This window comes from Hyperolius riggenbachi, chromosome 10 (genome assembly GCF_040937935.1).
Source record: "Hyperolius riggenbachi isolate aHypRig1 chromosome 10, aHypRig1.pri, whole genome shotgun sequence".
Taxonomy (NCBI): domain Eukaryota; kingdom Metazoa; phylum Chordata; class Amphibia; order Anura; family Hyperoliidae; genus Hyperolius; species Hyperolius riggenbachi.
This window is the reverse complement of record NC_090655.1, coordinates 139066179-139083532: the sequence shown is the minus strand read 5'-3', so window position 1 is coordinate 139083532 and position 17354 is coordinate 139066179. Positions and strand designations below refer to the sequence as shown.

Here is a 17354-nt window from a genome sequence, read left to right as displayed (position 1 = left end):
TTAGTTACGGAGTTTGTTTTGAAATTAAATCACATCACTGAATTTTTCTTGTACCAAGGGATAGACATATATATACAGTATATATATATATATATATATTTTTTTTTTCTACTGAGTTGCTACAACAGATATTTACAAAAATGAATGATTATTAAGGCTGTTGTATAGGCAGTTTTACTTCAGCTATCCTACAAACCCTGAGAATCCCACTTGAGGATATGGACTTGTCCAAGACCTGATAGATCTGTCAAATTAAAAAAGGGAATTTATAGTGCATTTTACTCTAAGACAAACATACATTATATGTTTGTATTTCAATTATTACAATTTTTTACTATAGTTTTTTTGTTTGCTTATTTTGTCTCTTAAAGAGAAACCGTAACCAAAAATTGAACTTCATCCCAATCAGTAGCTGATACCCCTTTTACCTTGAGAACTCTTTTCTTTTTCACTAACCGTTCATCAGGGGGCTCTGTATGGCTGATATTGTGGGGAAACCCCTCCCACAGTGTGATGTAAGGACCATGGTTCTGACATCACACTGTGTGAGCCTTATTGCATTGTGGGAAATAACAGCTGTTTCCAACTGCCAAAAAAGCAAGCAGCATCTCCTTCCACTGACATCACCTACCAGCAGTAAAAATGTCACCATGTGATAAATATCAGAATGTAAATCAAGGAGAGGAAAGATTTTACAATTAGCAAACACTGACTAAATCATTTATACATAATTATTGTAAAAATTAAGCACTTTTTTTACTACATTATTTTCACTGGAGTTCCTCTTTAAAGCATTTTAAGGCATACATGTACAAAGGCCGCCATGGTAAAAAGGGTGCCGTTAGTTGAATATTAGTAAAATTACCAGTATTCTACTAGTTAATTCCAACAGTAAAAATATCGATAATTTTAACTGATATTTTACTGTGACCTAACCTTACCCTCACAGGAGCCCTCCTTCTCGATGCCTAACCTTAACCAATCCCCCTAGCAATGCCTAACCCTGAGGAACCCAACCTTAAGACCTCCTGGCGATGCCTAACTGTGAGACCCCAATAAAAATGCCTAACCCTAAGGACCCTCCGCTGGTACCTAACACTAAAGACCCCTGGCAATGCCTAACCCTAAAGACAATCCCCGGCTAACCTTATCCGCCGATATTTTGGGCACCGCCATTGGCGGCTATGTTAATAGCTGTGATTAGCAGCTATTATCGCTAATTTTGGCACCAGGGGCACACAATAAAATAGCAGGCACTGGAATGTCCCCTATTCAAACTATGGCTACAAATAGCACCCACTATTTGTAGGCACAGTTTGCTTAGCGGGTGGCCCCAATGGCCAAATGACCGCTACTTACCACTAATTGCATCTATTAACTGTAATGATCCGCTAAGCTGGCTGCTCAGGCAGACAGCTGTTTGACCATTCCTTATGTCTGAGAGAGGCAGGTCTCTGGAAAAGAGACCTGGCTTCATCTTGCAACTTTCAGAGTTGCTTTGCTGAGGGATTTGCATACATGCAAATTGCCCAGCTGTCTCGTTTGAGGGCTGGCAGTATAAAAGCCTTCTGCTGACCAGAAGGCTTTGCTGGTCATGATGGTTTGTTAACACACTCCTGGAGTGTCAGCCTTCCCTGTTGGATTGTTATAGTTATCTTACAGTAATCCTGGGAACTGCACTAGGCAGCTTCTCTATTGCAGTTAGCCTGTTTATCTGTTTTGTCTATGTTGCCTCTCTGCTGTGATTGTCCTGTCGCCAACGGTGGTCGATAGGAAATCGCCCTGTCTGTCTGTGGGTGCTAACCAGTGCAGCGGTTGCTACTGGTAGCCCCTTCTGTTTCATCTGTCTTAGGGCTCTTTACCACTATGAAATGCGATCGCGATTGCGATCACGATTCCGATCGCGATCACAATCGCGTTTCAATTTCCACCATGCGATTGCGATTGAGCTACTATACTCATTATAGTCTAGCTCAATCGCATACAAAACGCGGCAGGACGACGATTGTGCTTTGACCAAAATCGCATCGCAATCGGATCGCACTAATGGAAATTGCTGCTGCAGTTTCCATTAGTTTAATGTACCTTGCGATTTGCGATCAGAAGCAAATCGCAAATCGCAGGCTAGTGGAAAAAGGCCCTTACTTGGATCGCATCAGCCTCTAGCGGTAGCGGCTGTGGATCCTTCTGATCTGCTTTCTTGGAGTATAGCTGGAGCAGCGGTTGCCATCGGCTATCTCATCTGCCTGTCTTGCTTGGATCGCACTAGCCCCTAGCGGTAGTGGCTGTGGATCCTTCTGATCTGTGATTCTGTCCCTGTACCCGGATCGCACTCGCTCTGGTAGAAAGAGCAGTGGATCTTTCCTATCCTGTTTCCCGTCCGTCTGTCTGTCTTGTCTGATGCAAACGCTTGCTGTAGGCTCGGTGAGGTAACCGTTAAGCAAGCGCTCGCGTTCCCTGTTTCATGTTTGGTTGGCGGGGGTTAGTTAGGCGTGCTTGTTTCTGTTGCGCTTAACGTGCGGAGATCGCGCTGTAAACGCGTTCGCTGTTGCGAATGAGTGCGGTGTTCGCGTTTAGTTAGAGTTTGTTATTTTCCTTATCTTCTCATTGTATGTTTTGCTGTGCCTTTGCTACTCTCGTGCCCTGTCTTGCTTTAGCCTTGTGTCACCTCTGGCAATCGCCTCTCTCGCGATTGCATTCCTACTTCGTTTCTGCTGTTGTGTGTGCACCGTCGCGGGTTGGCGACTAGATTGGTGCACACACATACATTCTGTCCCTGTGCTCGTTCTCATTCGCAATCGCTTCTCTTGCGATTGCGTTCTCACTTGGTTTCCTCTGTTGTGTGTCCACCGTCGCAGGTTGGCGACTAGATTGGTGGACATACATACATTCCTCCTCTGTGCTTATTCGGTCTTGTGTCGCTGTTAGCAATCGCCATCCCTTGCGATTGCCTTCTCACCTGATCTTCATGGTTGTGTGTTCATCGTCGCTGGATGGCGACTAGATTGGTGGACACACATACACTCTGTCGCTTTACTCTCTCTCTTTAAGGGCTATCTTGCCCTGCGTTCTTCCCTTCGTACAATTCCTGTCTGGCGTCTGTGGCAGGGCAGAGGAGCTGTTCATCTGCACTCCACAGCTCCATCTGCCGACAGGAATTTCCCTCTACAGGTGCGTGCACCTTTTGCTGGGTTCTCTCAAATTGTACGCTTGTGGAGGATTTCCGCAGTGTCAGCGCGCGTCCTGTGCACTGACCACGGAGAGAATTCTACAATCGTTACATTAACACACCAGTTTATCATACCTGTTTCGGAAATATTCCTTTTGACTTTGTGTCATATATGTATGTCTGAGTTAATATAGAAACACATAAACTATAAGGTATTTATTAGACTGGTTGTGTTACATAAATAATTGTACTAATGTAGACCTCAATCTGACAGCAAAACAGTAAGATTCCTTTTCCAGAAAACAAGTAGCTGTCACTAGAATCTTTCTTTCTAACAAACCAGCTGGTGAACCTCAGCAAAAAAGGTCCCAATGGTTCTTGACCTTTGGCTGTTTCAGAGCTTGTGATTCCTGAGGGAAAACCGTGAATGACTTGAAAGTGGAGTAGTTATGGGTACTGATGTACAAATTGTAACTAGTTAATAGAAGGGGATTCTCACCAAGCACTTAAAGTAGACAACTTAATTTACATTGTATCCTATTTCTCTGCAGTTGTACATTTACTCACTGGCTGAACAGATACTGTAAATAAACTACTTTTTCTACAACTGTTCATTCTTTGAACCTCATGTATGACCGTAGTAGGCCTCCTGCCCCAGATTTTCAGTTCCTGCAGTCACAAACAAGCAAAGGAGCTCATTTACTAAGGCAAGGGACTGCATATTGCTATCCCCTGCCTTAGTGCTGCCACACTGGACTTAACATCAGGCAAGTGGCAGCAGACAGTCTTTGCATGTTTGTAGCCGTGGCTGGTTGCTACCACAGCAGTACATAGCTCATCTGAATTGCCCTATACATCACTGTCCATCACCAATTGTGCATTAAACTGGGGGTAAATCTGCAAAAATGGGGCAGCGTATGGTAGATTTTAGGTCTCTTTAATAATATAGAGACCCCAGATATCCTTCAGGTAAAGAGGCTCATTTTTGAAACTTTAATTTTTAAAATTAAGAATTATAATAATATATTTATCTCCTTTATACTTCTTTTTTCCCCCACCATTTTTATCTTTCTACTGCTTCCTTCTTCCTTGATATGTCCTTCTACTTTTCAGGTTGTTATATTTTGCTTTCCTTCTGCTCGTCTCTGCTTGCTTGGATATTGCCAAACACCATATATTTAGTCAAATGTTCTATTGCTTTTTATTTCAACTAAAAACTAGGTAGGAAATAAGAAATTTCCCCCTTTACCTAACATATTTATCTGGAAGGGGACAGGAATGTTGGGGGTCCCCTTAAATTATAAGGGCTCTGAAGTTCCAAGAATGTCCTCTTAGCATCTTGTGCAGTATTCCAAGCAGAACTGGCTGGGGCAGCTGTTGTCTGAGCAATTTGGCAGTTTTATATTTTCTCCACTTGCAGATAATCTTCTCAAGAGTGGAAATGCTTGGCAACATTTTTAAATTACTTCCCAGACTCATAGGAATCTACAACCTGTTTTTCTGAAGGTCTCAGCAAGCTCTTTCGGGTTAGCCATGGTGACACAAAACACTACTATGGTGAAAACAAGCAAATATGAAAAAAAAAGGCTGAGGATTAAATGAGAGGTTCCTCAAAAATCCTCTTCTTCAAAGGTCTTACTCTAATAAGGGTGTTTAAGGCATTGATGGATGTAGGGGTGTAGCTACTATCTGACATCTACCTATATGTTTATTTAAATCACACAATGGGCTACAAAATGTAAATGGTGCATAGTTGTTATTCATGCTGAAGAATGAGGCTCAAATATCTGTATGCGGAAAGATATTGCAAATAAAAAATATCCATGGTGGTACTTGCTGTACTTTTTTACACGGCTGTACTTTAAGTAACTGTGCTTATCATTGGTTCCACTGGGTATGTTAACCATTTCAGCCCGCAGGTATGTTTCACCCTATGGATGAGAGGAATTTTCCCATTTCAGTGCTCCTCCCTTTCATTCCCCAATAACTTTATCAGTACTTAACACAGATAAATGATCTATACCTTGTTTTTTATGCCACCAATTAGACTTTCTTTGAGTGGTACATTATGTTAAGAATTATTGTATTCTAAATGCATTTTAATGGGAATAATTCATAAAAAAATTGAAAAAAAAATCATTATTTTGCCGTTTTCGGCCATCATTGTTTTAAAATACCACATGCTACCGTAATTAAAATCCACACATTGTATTTGCCCATTTGTCCCGGTTATTGCAACATTAAAATGATATCCCTAGTATAATGAATGGTGACAATATTTTATTTGGAAATAAAGGTACATTTTTTAAGTTTTACATCCATCACTAATGTTTAGCCCATAAATGTATAATGATGTGCCCTCTTGACATACATATTCATTTTTTTTAATCCCTAATGTCAGTAGGTGTAATTTTACTATGTGGTCACAAGATGTCCCCGCTGAGCAAATCCCTACCCTACAAGTACGCTACATAGAAAACAATGTATTGCTACATTGTAACTAGGGAAGTGACGCAGGCTTCAATGGAAGCCTGCATCACGGGTGGCCTGCGAGGAGATAAATGAATTGCATTCATAAATCTAACGAATGGCGATGGAAAGCGGCGGCAACCGGCGGCGGACGGAAGCGCGGCAGCTTTATTTAAGAATGAACACTGTTTTTGAACAAAAACAGTGTTTATTCTCGGTGGACATGTATGGATTGGCACAGAGGACTTTTGTCTCCTACAGCCAATCCCTCCTGCTACCAGCAACATAGCGATTGCGGGCATTTGCCCACACGATCGCGTGTAAACCCCCCCCAAACAGCCGCGTTCCTGCGGCTGTAGCAACTGCCGCTGCGGACATGAGGCTCACGTCCGCGCGGCATAAATGGTTCATTAAGTAGTTGTTAGTGATTTTTGTATTTTATTGAACAGCCCTTGGGAACTCATAACTATGCACAAATATTTTACAGCAACAACGTAAGGTCTGTACACATGAGTACTTTTGCAAGCAAGTCTCGGGACTCACTCCCTTGGTAAACACTTCATGTCTGAGGGCTGTACAGACATATTCATAGCCTATTAGCTAGCAAGGCCTACTGTTGCCATAGAGCGTGATGGAAGGATTACACCTAGGATGACATGTGATACATTTGGAATACATTTCTGTACATCGCATTACAGCAGAGACAAGAAGCAAAATAGATCTGAGGGATGGAAGGTCTCACTTACCAGGAAAGGTTGGATAAACTGGGCTTATTTTCTAGGAGAAAAGACTCCTTAGAGGAGATCTAATCAACATGTATAAATACATCATAAGACAATATAAAAGCTTGGCAGATGGGCTTTTTTTCTTTAGGATTGTGCAATGGACTAGAATCCACACATGGAGTAAAATGTTTTTGCCACCTATTAGGAAAACGTTTTTTTACAGTACGAGTGATTCAAATGTGGACTCTAATAGCGCAGGAAGTAGTTATGGCAAATTCTATATCTGCATTTAAAGGGGCTTGGATGCTTTCCTTGTATTGTTAGACCTCCATGACAATAATTACTAGGTAATTACCGATAGTGTTGATCCAGGGATTTCATCTGATTGCCATCTGGAGTCAGATTTTTATTTTCCTTTTAGGCCTATTTGGTCCAAATCTTGTTTTTCGCCTTCCTCTGGATCAACTGAGTTATTTGAGGGTGCAGGCTAGTGTTGTACCATATTTTCTGGTGTAACTCTATGAATGTATGTCTTTTTTTAACCCAACTAATTATGTTCTGTGTATTCTGGCGTAAAAGACTACTTTTTAACCCTTGAAAATCTTCTGAAAAGTTGGGGGTCATCTTATACGCCGGGTGTCATTGTTGCCAGGTGATAAACGATGCTGATACCCGATGCGTGTACGCAACAAGCTGATGTTTAATTACCAGGTGCTGGAGATTCGGTGGTCGCCACATATGCGGGGGGGAGCTAATTGCTCATGCTGCAAGGTCTGGGACACCCAGGGTATGGAAGAAAGAGATTGCGCTGTGCCCATAAAACACGCCTCTTCCACCCGTCTGGCCCGCCCTATCTTGCTACCGCATGTGCGAGATCTGAGAGGCAGAGAAGGTGGTAAATAGGACACAAGGGCAGGCCAGATGGGTGAAAGTGTTGCGTTTCATGGGCACAGCACAATCTATTCTTCCATACTGCTCTGATAAACAGGGAGACAGGGAGAGCTGACCAATCGGCTTAGGGAGAGAGAGAGAGAGTTGGCCAATCCGACCAGTCAATCACCTGTATACTGTCATATACTGGGTACCATACAATACAGCACTAGTATCTGTTCAAGCATAGCACCAGTATATGATGTTTTTTACATTTTTATTTGGTGTGCATTGGAAGAGGGGTAGTCTTATACGACGAGTATATCCCAAAACCCTAACAAAATTTTGGGATGCATTAAAAGGGAAATAAAAACTCGAGATGCGAGCATAATATTGCCCCTGTTTAACTCTCTAGTAAGGCCACATCTGGAATATGGAATTCAGTTCTGGGCACCACATTACAAAAAAGATATTGCAGTTTTAGAGCAGGTGCAGAGACGAGCAACAAAATTGATACGTGGGATGGAAGGTCTCACTTACCAAGAAAGGTTAGATAAACTGGGTTTATTTAGTCTAGAGAAAAGACGCCTTAGAGGAGATCTAATTAACATGTATAAATACATCAGAGGGCAATATAATAGCTTGGTGGATGAGCTTTTTGTCCCTAGGCCTTCTCAAAGGACTAGAGGACAGGATCTGTGCATGGTGGAAAAACGTTTTAGCCACTTATTTAGGAAAGGGTTCTTTACAGTAAGAGTGATTAAGATGTGGAATGCATTGCCACAGGAAGTCGTTATGGCAAACTCTATACCTGCATTTAAAGGGCGCTTAGATGCTTTCCTTGGGTTGAATGACATCCATGGCTACAATTACTAGGTAAGGCCTAATGATGTTGATTCAGGGATTTTATCTGATTGCCATCTGGAGTCGGTAAGGAATTTTTCCCTTTTGGGGCCAATTGGACCATGCCTTGTAAGGGTTTTTTCGCCTTCCTCTGGATCAACAGGGATATGTGAGGGAGCAGGCTGGAGTTGTACTTTGTACTGGTTGAACTTGATGGACGTATGTCTTTTTTTCAACCAAAATAACTATGTAACTATGTAACTATGTAAAAACCCTATATTTTAACTGGAAAAGTTGGGAGGTCGTCTTATACGCCCTGTCGTCTTACACGCTGGAAAATATGGTAACTAATAAAGGTAAGGAGGAGAACAATATCCTTAACTAAGCAATCAGGGAGGGTTTACCATACACATGCTATGTACTCGGCAGAGGTGGCCCTCACCGGCTGGAAATTATCTGGGTGCTTTAGCCTCTCCAGCTAATAGCAGAATTGCAAGATTTCTAGTACGAGTCTTTTCAGCATATATATTACAAGTAGAAAAATGCAAACTACAGTATATTGTTTACTAACAACAGGTAGCCAGTTGAAATCAATATGGTCTGCCTTGTTATTGCACAATAACCTAACCTATTGGTGTTTTGTCTGTACACACCAATTTATGGGAATGCTTAGTACATATCTCTGTTGTGCAGGTCAGCCTGTCAGAGATTGCACTGAGCTTTCTACATTGAGCTCACACCCTATAAAAAAAAAGGTAAAAGGTTTACACTTATGCTTCACATAAAATCTACGGCACTTTGTGGTGATAAAACCTGGTTGGTAGATATCAGGTGAAATTTACAATGACGTGATTTAAATACTCTAGCTTGCAACCTTGTGATCCCTCGAGTATATCATACCTCATTACAGGTCTGTTTAATTAAAAGCAGATACTAAACAGAATGGTAATTCGAAAGAGTAATGATGCCACTTAATTGTGTAGATAGCATTTATATACAACATATGAAAATTAAATGCTTGAAGCATCAGATGTTAATATCCTTCCTTGAAATATAACTGAAGATTGTCAAACATAGTAACAATCCAGTTTGAACATTTTTTCCCAATAATTAATTTGAATAAGGAATTTAATTGCACCATGAATCTGGAAGGGGGTCAATATGGACCTCAACACATCTGCTTAGCTCCTGAAGCATGCAAGGGGTGGTCTGAGACTAGACATGAGGCACTTAATAGTTTTGCAATAAGCAGTAGTCTCTCAACCAACGGCAAAAGCAGCCATACACTATTCCACCAAACCATTTGAATTTCTCAGTATTTTTTTATATATAAAACAAAGATTGGCTGTATGGAAAAAATTAAATGTCATTTTTTTCCCAATAATTATCTATTGGCTATGGTGGAAATTTTATCACTTTTTTAAATAAATATGGTACGTTGGTTTGGATGTTTTTTTAAACAAAAAAATCAATAAAATTAATTTTAAAGCAAAGATTTGAGGGTTAATTTCACTTTTGTTGAAAAACTGCAACACATATCAATACGTAATGTACACATCTTTTTGTAATTTGATGCTATTAAAAATTCCCTTTCCATTCAATTTTGTAGCAAGTTAATAATCACAAAAACTGACAGTATGCTCAAATTGCACTTTGAACTCATCATCAGTAACCGTACTCTGTGTACTCTGGAGTACTGCTACCATGAGACTGAATCTCTCACTGTGCTTCAGGAGTAATGATGTGAATAGTGCAGGGACGTTGTTACTTCTTTCAGCTTCCAAACTCCTCTATTGAATGGCAATAAACTTCAACATTCCTACCTGCCAGTATCGGGTAGAAGCACTATAGTGGGAGTGCTGTTTTATATACACACAGAAACAAAGTATCCAAAATAACAATGTTACCCATTTATCCTTGCTATGCTGTAAATAGAGCTGAACTACAAACATTCTTTGTTAACAAGAATGGAATTTCCTTTTAACCATGAATATTAAATATACTGTAAGTGTAGAGTTTGTACCGTTATGCACATACGTGTTCAATCCCTGGCCGGATTTGTGAAATATTGACAAAAAGCTTTTTTTTTAATTAGACAGTGTGCTCAGTTGAAGCATCTAATTATTACATAGTTGTGTGTGTTCTACTCCCTTATTTAAATCATATTGATAGCTGAAATTGCCCAATTGGGCTTCATCAAAAGTTTATATACCCTTGACTGTTGGAGTTGGCAATATATGCACAAGTGAACACCCATAGGTGCAAATTAATGGCTCACAACTGTAATTTCTATAACTGCAATCTCTGTGTGTGAATAGTGAGTTTAAATTTATTCAGAGCTGCATTGACTTATTGAGTTATAATGAGCTATCAGGAAAACACAATAAACTGTCAAAGGACCTTTGAGAAAAGGTTGTTGAATCATTTAACTCAGGACAAGGATATAAAAAATTCACAACATGCTAAGGCAAATGGCTGTGCAATTTCAATCCCATTCAGTTGTGTTGAATGAGACAAACACAATTGCACCAAAAATTCATGTGTAGTGCATTTGCAATTCCACAAGAATTGCATTGCATTAGTAGCCCCAGGATTTACAAAAAAAGTGTTCTTGTGATCAGCAAAACACAAGCACTTCAGAAATTGCATCTATGGGTCTAGCAGAAACAGACCCTTAGGCCCGGTTCACATTAGCGGTTGTTTGCCAAACGGACCGGATGACCTGACCGGATCCGGACCGGATCCGGATCGGAACCATACGGTTCTGATCCGGATCCGATCCGGATCCGGTCAGGTTGCATCAGGTGTCCATCAGGATGCGATCCGGATCCGTTTGGCAAAAGTTCGTTAAAAACAAAAAAAAAGTTGGGGTCTGGGAGGTCAGCAGAAGGGGGACCTGTGGAATCAGGCCCTCTGCTGTTTAGCACTCACCTCCACCTCCGACATGCTGCCAACATCTCCGGATCCGGATCCAGCTGTGCTGCTCCACTCCGAAATGCTTGCCCATGTGTCCCCAGCCAATATCGCCGCAACAATCCGCATAGGAAGTGGGGTAGAACATCCGGATTTCTCAGCCAGTGTGTTGTGCGGCCTCCGGTTCCCATTTGTTTGTATTGGCCGGATGGTGCAGTCCGGCTCCGCCCCGGATACGGCTGCCGGAGGGGCCGGATGAAAAAATGGCGCATGTTGGAACGGAGGCCGGAGTCCGGATCCGGCCCGGATCCGGTCCGGCTCCGGTTCTGCAGAACGGACCCATGTGAACGGACGCATAGGCTTTAATTGCTATGCCGTGCGTCCGTTCCGTCCGTTCTGCAGGCGGTGCGGCTCCGGCACGGCGATTCCGGAGGGCCACCGCAAGTGTGAACCGGGCCTAAGGGGTTCTGTTGGTAACTCACAGGGGCAGGGCTCTCTCAACCTTTTGTGTCTTGGAATGCGTTACACATGTATTCATACACTGTAATTACCAAGGCTGTATTTTTTTACTGATTTTGTATTTTGGACCAACTCTGCATTACATATATTGGTGTATACCATTGTCTGTATTATTTTGTACCCCATGTTTGTTTCTTACTTTGTAGAGTGCCATGGAATACACTAGGGCTTTATAAATCAATCATAATAATATATGATACCCAGCCATGGTCAGTTAATCAATCAAGATTTCAGCTACAACTCCAATGCTTGGATAAATGTACAAACCACTTCACTAGCAGGCTTCTGTGTTTAAAAATGATGTTGCTGTTTCAACATGCACAAAGAACAAACATGGGATGCATGGCTAAGATGCAGTCAAAAAGGGAACTTCAGCCTAAACAAACATACTGTCATTAAGTTACATTAATTATGTTAATTAAAATAGATAGGTAATATAATCTCTTACCCACCCTGTTTTAAAAGAACAGGCAAATGTTTCATTTCATGAGGGCAGCCATCTTTTTGGTTGAAAGGAGGTGACAGGGAGCATGAGACACAATTCCAACTGTCCTGTGTGCTGATCACCCCTCCCAGTTGCTAGGCAACCTGAATAACAACATAGGAAATCCCATCATGCTTTGCACAGCATCAGGGAAAAAAAAGCCCAGGCAGTTTTCTTTGATGAGTGGAGCTTAGCTAAAAATACAGCTAAAATGATTCTTTGGTAAGAAAAACAAAGTTCTGATGCTGTGAAACTGTTAAAGAAACACCAAGCCTTTTCATTTCTGCTGAGTAGATTTTTAGTCCAGAGGTTCACTTTAAGAAGCCTTTACTAAGCCAACACCATCAAACACTCTGTTTACAAAATGTCAAACAGTACTCAGACAAGGCTCAACATTTTTTAAACAAACTCCATTGGAGTGATGAGCCCAAAATTGAACCCTATGGTCACAACCATAAATTATTTGTTTCTAGAGGATGCAGCAAGGCCCAAAACAAAAATATAACATCTGCACTATAAAGCATGGGGGTGGATGCCTGATGTCTCAGTGGTGTGTGAGCTACAGTGGTAACTCAGTAGGACTTAAAGAGAACCCAAGGTGTGTTTAAAAAATGTTATCTGCATACAGAGGCTGGATCTGCCTATACAGCCCAGCCTCTGTTGCTATCCCAAACCCCACTAAGGTCCCCCTGCACTCTGCAATCCCTCATAAATCACAGCCATGCTGTGAGGCTGTGTTTACATCTGTAGTGTCAGTCTCAGCTGCTCCCCTGCCTCCTGCATAGCTCCGGTTCCTGCCCCGTCCCTTCCCTCCAATCAGCAGGGAGGGAAGGGATGCAGGCGGGGACCGGAGTTCTGCAGGAGGCGGGGTGAGCAGCAGACTGACACTATAGAGATAAACACAGCCAGCTCTGACAAGCTGTTTGTCAGCAGCGTGGCTGTGATTTATGAGGGATTGCAGAGTGCAGGGGGACCTTAGGGGGGTTTGGGATAGCAACAGAGGCTGGGCTGTATAGGCAGATCCAGCCTCTGTATGCAGATAATATTCTTCAAAACCACCTCGGGTTCTCTTTAATGGCAAGATGAATGCATTATGTTACCAGAAGATATTGGAGGAAAACCTACATTAATCAGTCTAAAAGCAGCGCATAGAACACATTTGGATCTTCAATAATTATTCTGGCAGTGCTCAGTAGATAATTAAAGTCTAATTTATTCAGTATAAAAAATTGCAACAATATCAGTATATAAGTTGAATTGCTCAGAATAATTCTATAATACTGTATACTACAGTGTGATCAGTAGTGTCTAGAGCATAATAATGCAATCACACACACGCACCTGTTACATCCACCTTCCTACTGCAGTAGGTAAAAAATGAAAATAAAAGTTAGGATAAAAATGTGCACAAAAATTCAAAAATTGTATTAATATACTTCATAATAAAGGAGATGGAGGAAAAGCGGGTTGGCACTATGGAGATAGCAAGAGTGCTTAGGTAGTCATACAGGTGCCCCTATGTCAGCTTAAAGATGCGTGCTCTGGTATACACAGGTTTGGCAGAGTGGCAGAGAAATGAAAAAGCGGAGGGAACCGGCACTGCAAAATAGCTGATGGTTTATTTCTCAGACGTGTATAAAACACATACAAAAAGTACAAAACGTTGCTGGCTGGCACAATGGATGAATTCAAACAAAGGTGGGGTACCTGGTGGTGCGGTGGGTGCTGGTGGTTTAAGCCTGACGGCCGTTTCGCGCACGTCTGCGCATCTACGGAGGCTGCATGGCGGGGGGCTCAGGCTGCTGGCATTTGTAGCCTGTTACGTGCGGCGGAAGTATTCCGTCTGCCTGTTCCGCCCCTCTGCGAACTTCCTCACTGTAACAGACGGCTGACACGCATAGCGTGTCAGCTACGTCTGACGTCATGGCGGCACAACGCGCTGATCCCATTGGTCAGCGTAGCGTAACATACGCTTTTGTGCACGCTAGTTCCTCAGATTGGGCCGGATTAGCGCCATCTTGTGTTACGTTAGGAGAAAGCATCCTCAGATTAGCATCAGGGAAGAAAAGTGATGAAAAAATATAGTACAAAGTGAAAGGGAGTGTGAAAGTGAAAATGAGTAGAGGAAAAAAGGACAGGGGAAGTTAGGATGAAGATAAAGTACTAAAGTGCCTGTTGCAAATCTGTGAAATGCTGTCTCTGCAGCAAAAATCACTGAGGACGAAAACTCACAGTGAACATCACTATGTGGGTAAATAAATTATACACTAGTGGTGAGTAGGGAAGTGTAGCATAATAAAATCAACATATGCTCGGTCATCTCATAGGCCGACCTCCGTGGGGTAAATAACCGCACACGGGGTCGGTCAAGCGGAGCGACCAAGCCTACTAGTCGGGCCTAAGCGAGTAAGGAGGGCAAAATGGACTAAAAAGATATCGTGCATTACAAATAACGTTATTCATAAACCACAGATGAACTGCGTTGGGAAGGAGAGTTAAGGAGGATCAAACATAGTCTATATACTTATTGCAACACGCAAGATTCCAAATTAAGGATCTAGGAAACAGGAGAGATCAGTATAGTCATTGAGACCCAAAGGACCCATGGCATTGGTCCTCAGGATCAGTAGGACCTCTTCTCGCTTCAATTTCTTTTCTCGGTCCCCTCCTCTGGTGGGAGGCGGGATCTGACGTATACCAGCAAAGGTGAGTTTCTTGGGGTCCCCCCTATGGTTACTCCTCATGTGTTCAATGACTCTGGGGGAGCCCTTTCCAGAACCTATAGAGTTATAGTGTTCCCTGAATCTTTCTCCCAATGTTCTGGTGGTCTCACCAATATAGAATCTACCGCACGGGCACCACAGGGCATACACCACAAACCTGGTCTTGCAAGTAATGAACGCGGATACATTTCGTCGGACCGGGCCAATTTGAATACTGGAACCCACGGCCATTTGCCTGCATGACTTGCATCGACCACATCTGTGGTTGCCCTGTGGTTGGTAACCCCGCAGCCAATTACTTCCTTCAGGGGAGCGAAATTCGCTCCTACTCACGGAAGACCCTATAGTTGGAGATCTCTTAAATGAGAATAGTGGTCCTTCTTCCACTAAAGGTTTCAAACTTGCATCCTTCGTTAAGATGTCCCAATGTCTGGTTATAGATCTTTTAATGGCATCTGACATTATGTTAAATTCAAACGTGAAAGGGGTTCTTCCATAGTTAGTGTTCTTAGTATTTTTAGTTGTCTTCCTTTGGAGGAGAGTTTTTCTATCCTGGGAGAGAGCCTTCTTAAAGGCTTCTTGAATAAGCTGCTTCTCGTAGCCTCTTGCAACCAGCCTACACCCCAGCTCCTCAGACTGACGGCGAAATTCCGTGTCGCTAGCGTTGTTTCTGCGAAGTCTGAGGAACTGGCCATAGGGCAGCGCCTTGGCCACATGCTCGGGGTGAAAACTCTGCTTATGGAGTAGGGAATTTGATGCTGTAGATTTCCTATATCCCTTGGATATCAATTTGTTGTTTCTAATTTCCAATTCCAAGTCTAGGAAAGCAACCTTGTCATCGCTAGATATGGCTGTAAAGGCCATATTGCAGTTGTTTTGGTTGATGTACTCCAAAAATAAGCTAAAAGATCCACAAGTTCCGGACCAGAAGACAAGGATGTCGTCCACATACCTGGACCACATCCTCAGTTGTCCCCTAAAGGGATTACTGGTGGAGTGAACATACAATTCTTCCCACCACGCCAAGAAGAGATTAGCGTAAGTACAGGACACAGCAGTGCCCATGGCAGTTCCAGATACTTGCCAGTACCATTTTTTGTCAAAAACAAAGGCATTGTGTGTGAGCACAAACATAAGACACTCACAGATAAAGGACTTGTAAATTTCACTCCTGTCTGTCCTGTCCAAAAAGAGTTTGACGGCCTGCACCCCCAAATCATGGGGTATGCGGCTGTACAGACTCTCGACGTCAATCGTCGCCAGGAGGTCACCTCCATGCCATTCCAGGTCCTCAAGACCCCTCAATACATCCACTGTATCAGCAAGATGTGAAGGGATTCCCTCCAAAAGAGGTCTAAGGATGTGGTCCAAGTACCTGGACAACCGCTCCGTTGTCGACCCAATGCCAGAGACAATGGGCCGACCCGGAGGGCTGGTCCGGGACTTGTGGATCTTTGGGATGTGGTACCATATTGGTTTGGTTGGACATGTGGGCAACAGTCCACTGGCCATTGTGGGAGTCAACACTCCCTCTTCCACTCCCTTTTTCAAGAGAGATCTTAGTAAATTTTGATAGCGAATGGTGGGGTCTCCTGTTAGGGGTTGGTAAATGTCCCTATCTTGTAACTGCCTAAGGGCCTCATTTTTATATTGTTCCGCGGACATGACTACGATTGTCCCTCCCTTATCTGCTCTTTTAATTAACAGGTCAGGTCTTTTGCGTAGCCACTTCAACGCTCGCTCTTCCTTATTGGATAGATTTTTTATGGCCTGTGGATAAACTTCAGCCTTTAGGTCTCTCTCGACCATTTTCTGGAATACGTCTAGGCATGTTCCTGGTTGAACAGGGAATGGGGAAGTAGATTTACATGGTCTAAAGGTGGAAGTTTTACCACACTTTAGTACTGCTGCACATTCCGGGCCATGCTGGGTGTTGCTCTCTACAGCATCTAATTCTCTGAGAAGATCCAGATTGATAAGATCCTGGTCATTCCAGTGTATGCTAGGGCTGAAGCCTAGAGGGCCTACCCTTGCATTTCCCCATATTTCGTTAGGTTTCTCCATATATCCTTCTTTTTTGGAAAAGTGCCATCTAATGTTCAAACGTCTAATGTTCTTGTACATCTCTATTTTGAATTTAGCGTAGTCAAAGTCCGTGGTCAGGGAAAAATTCAGACCCTTTTGGTGTAGTGATTCAGTTCCCTCTGGTAGATCCTGGTCCGACAAATTAAGAATCTCCAGGGGTTGAGGTGTTTCTCCCTCAAGGGTCAATTCCTCCTCCGCTTGTAGTCCTTCTTGTCCTCCCATGACAGTCGCTTGTTTTTCTTTTTTTGTTTTGCTTTTTCCTCTCCCCCTCCGTGTGCTCCTCCTAAAGGGCGTGCTGGGGTTTTGGGATTACTGCCACTCTGCTGTCCTTGTGGGGCCGGATTTTTCACATCCCCTTGTGCCTCGTCCTCACTGGATTCACTATCTGTGGTCCAGTAGCCTTTCTTTTTTCTTTGAGGTTTAGCTTTCCCTCCCCTTTGCCAAGAGAAGTATCTTTTTAAGAGGTAGTCTTCCTTATCTCTCTGGAATTTTTTCAATTTCCTTTCCTTAATTGCGTCTTGCACAGCTGTAAGTTTTTGGTCGATCTTTTTAAG

At 42.7% G+C, this 17354-nt stretch overlaps 1 protein-coding gene across 1 annotated transcript in view; it reads left to right on the top strand.

Moving 5' to 3' along the window:
- Positions 1-17354, top strand: part of LOC137536212 (protein NDNF-like) — a 61709-nt gene that overhangs the window by 20095 nt on the left and 24260 nt on the right. The window lies entirely within an intron of this gene.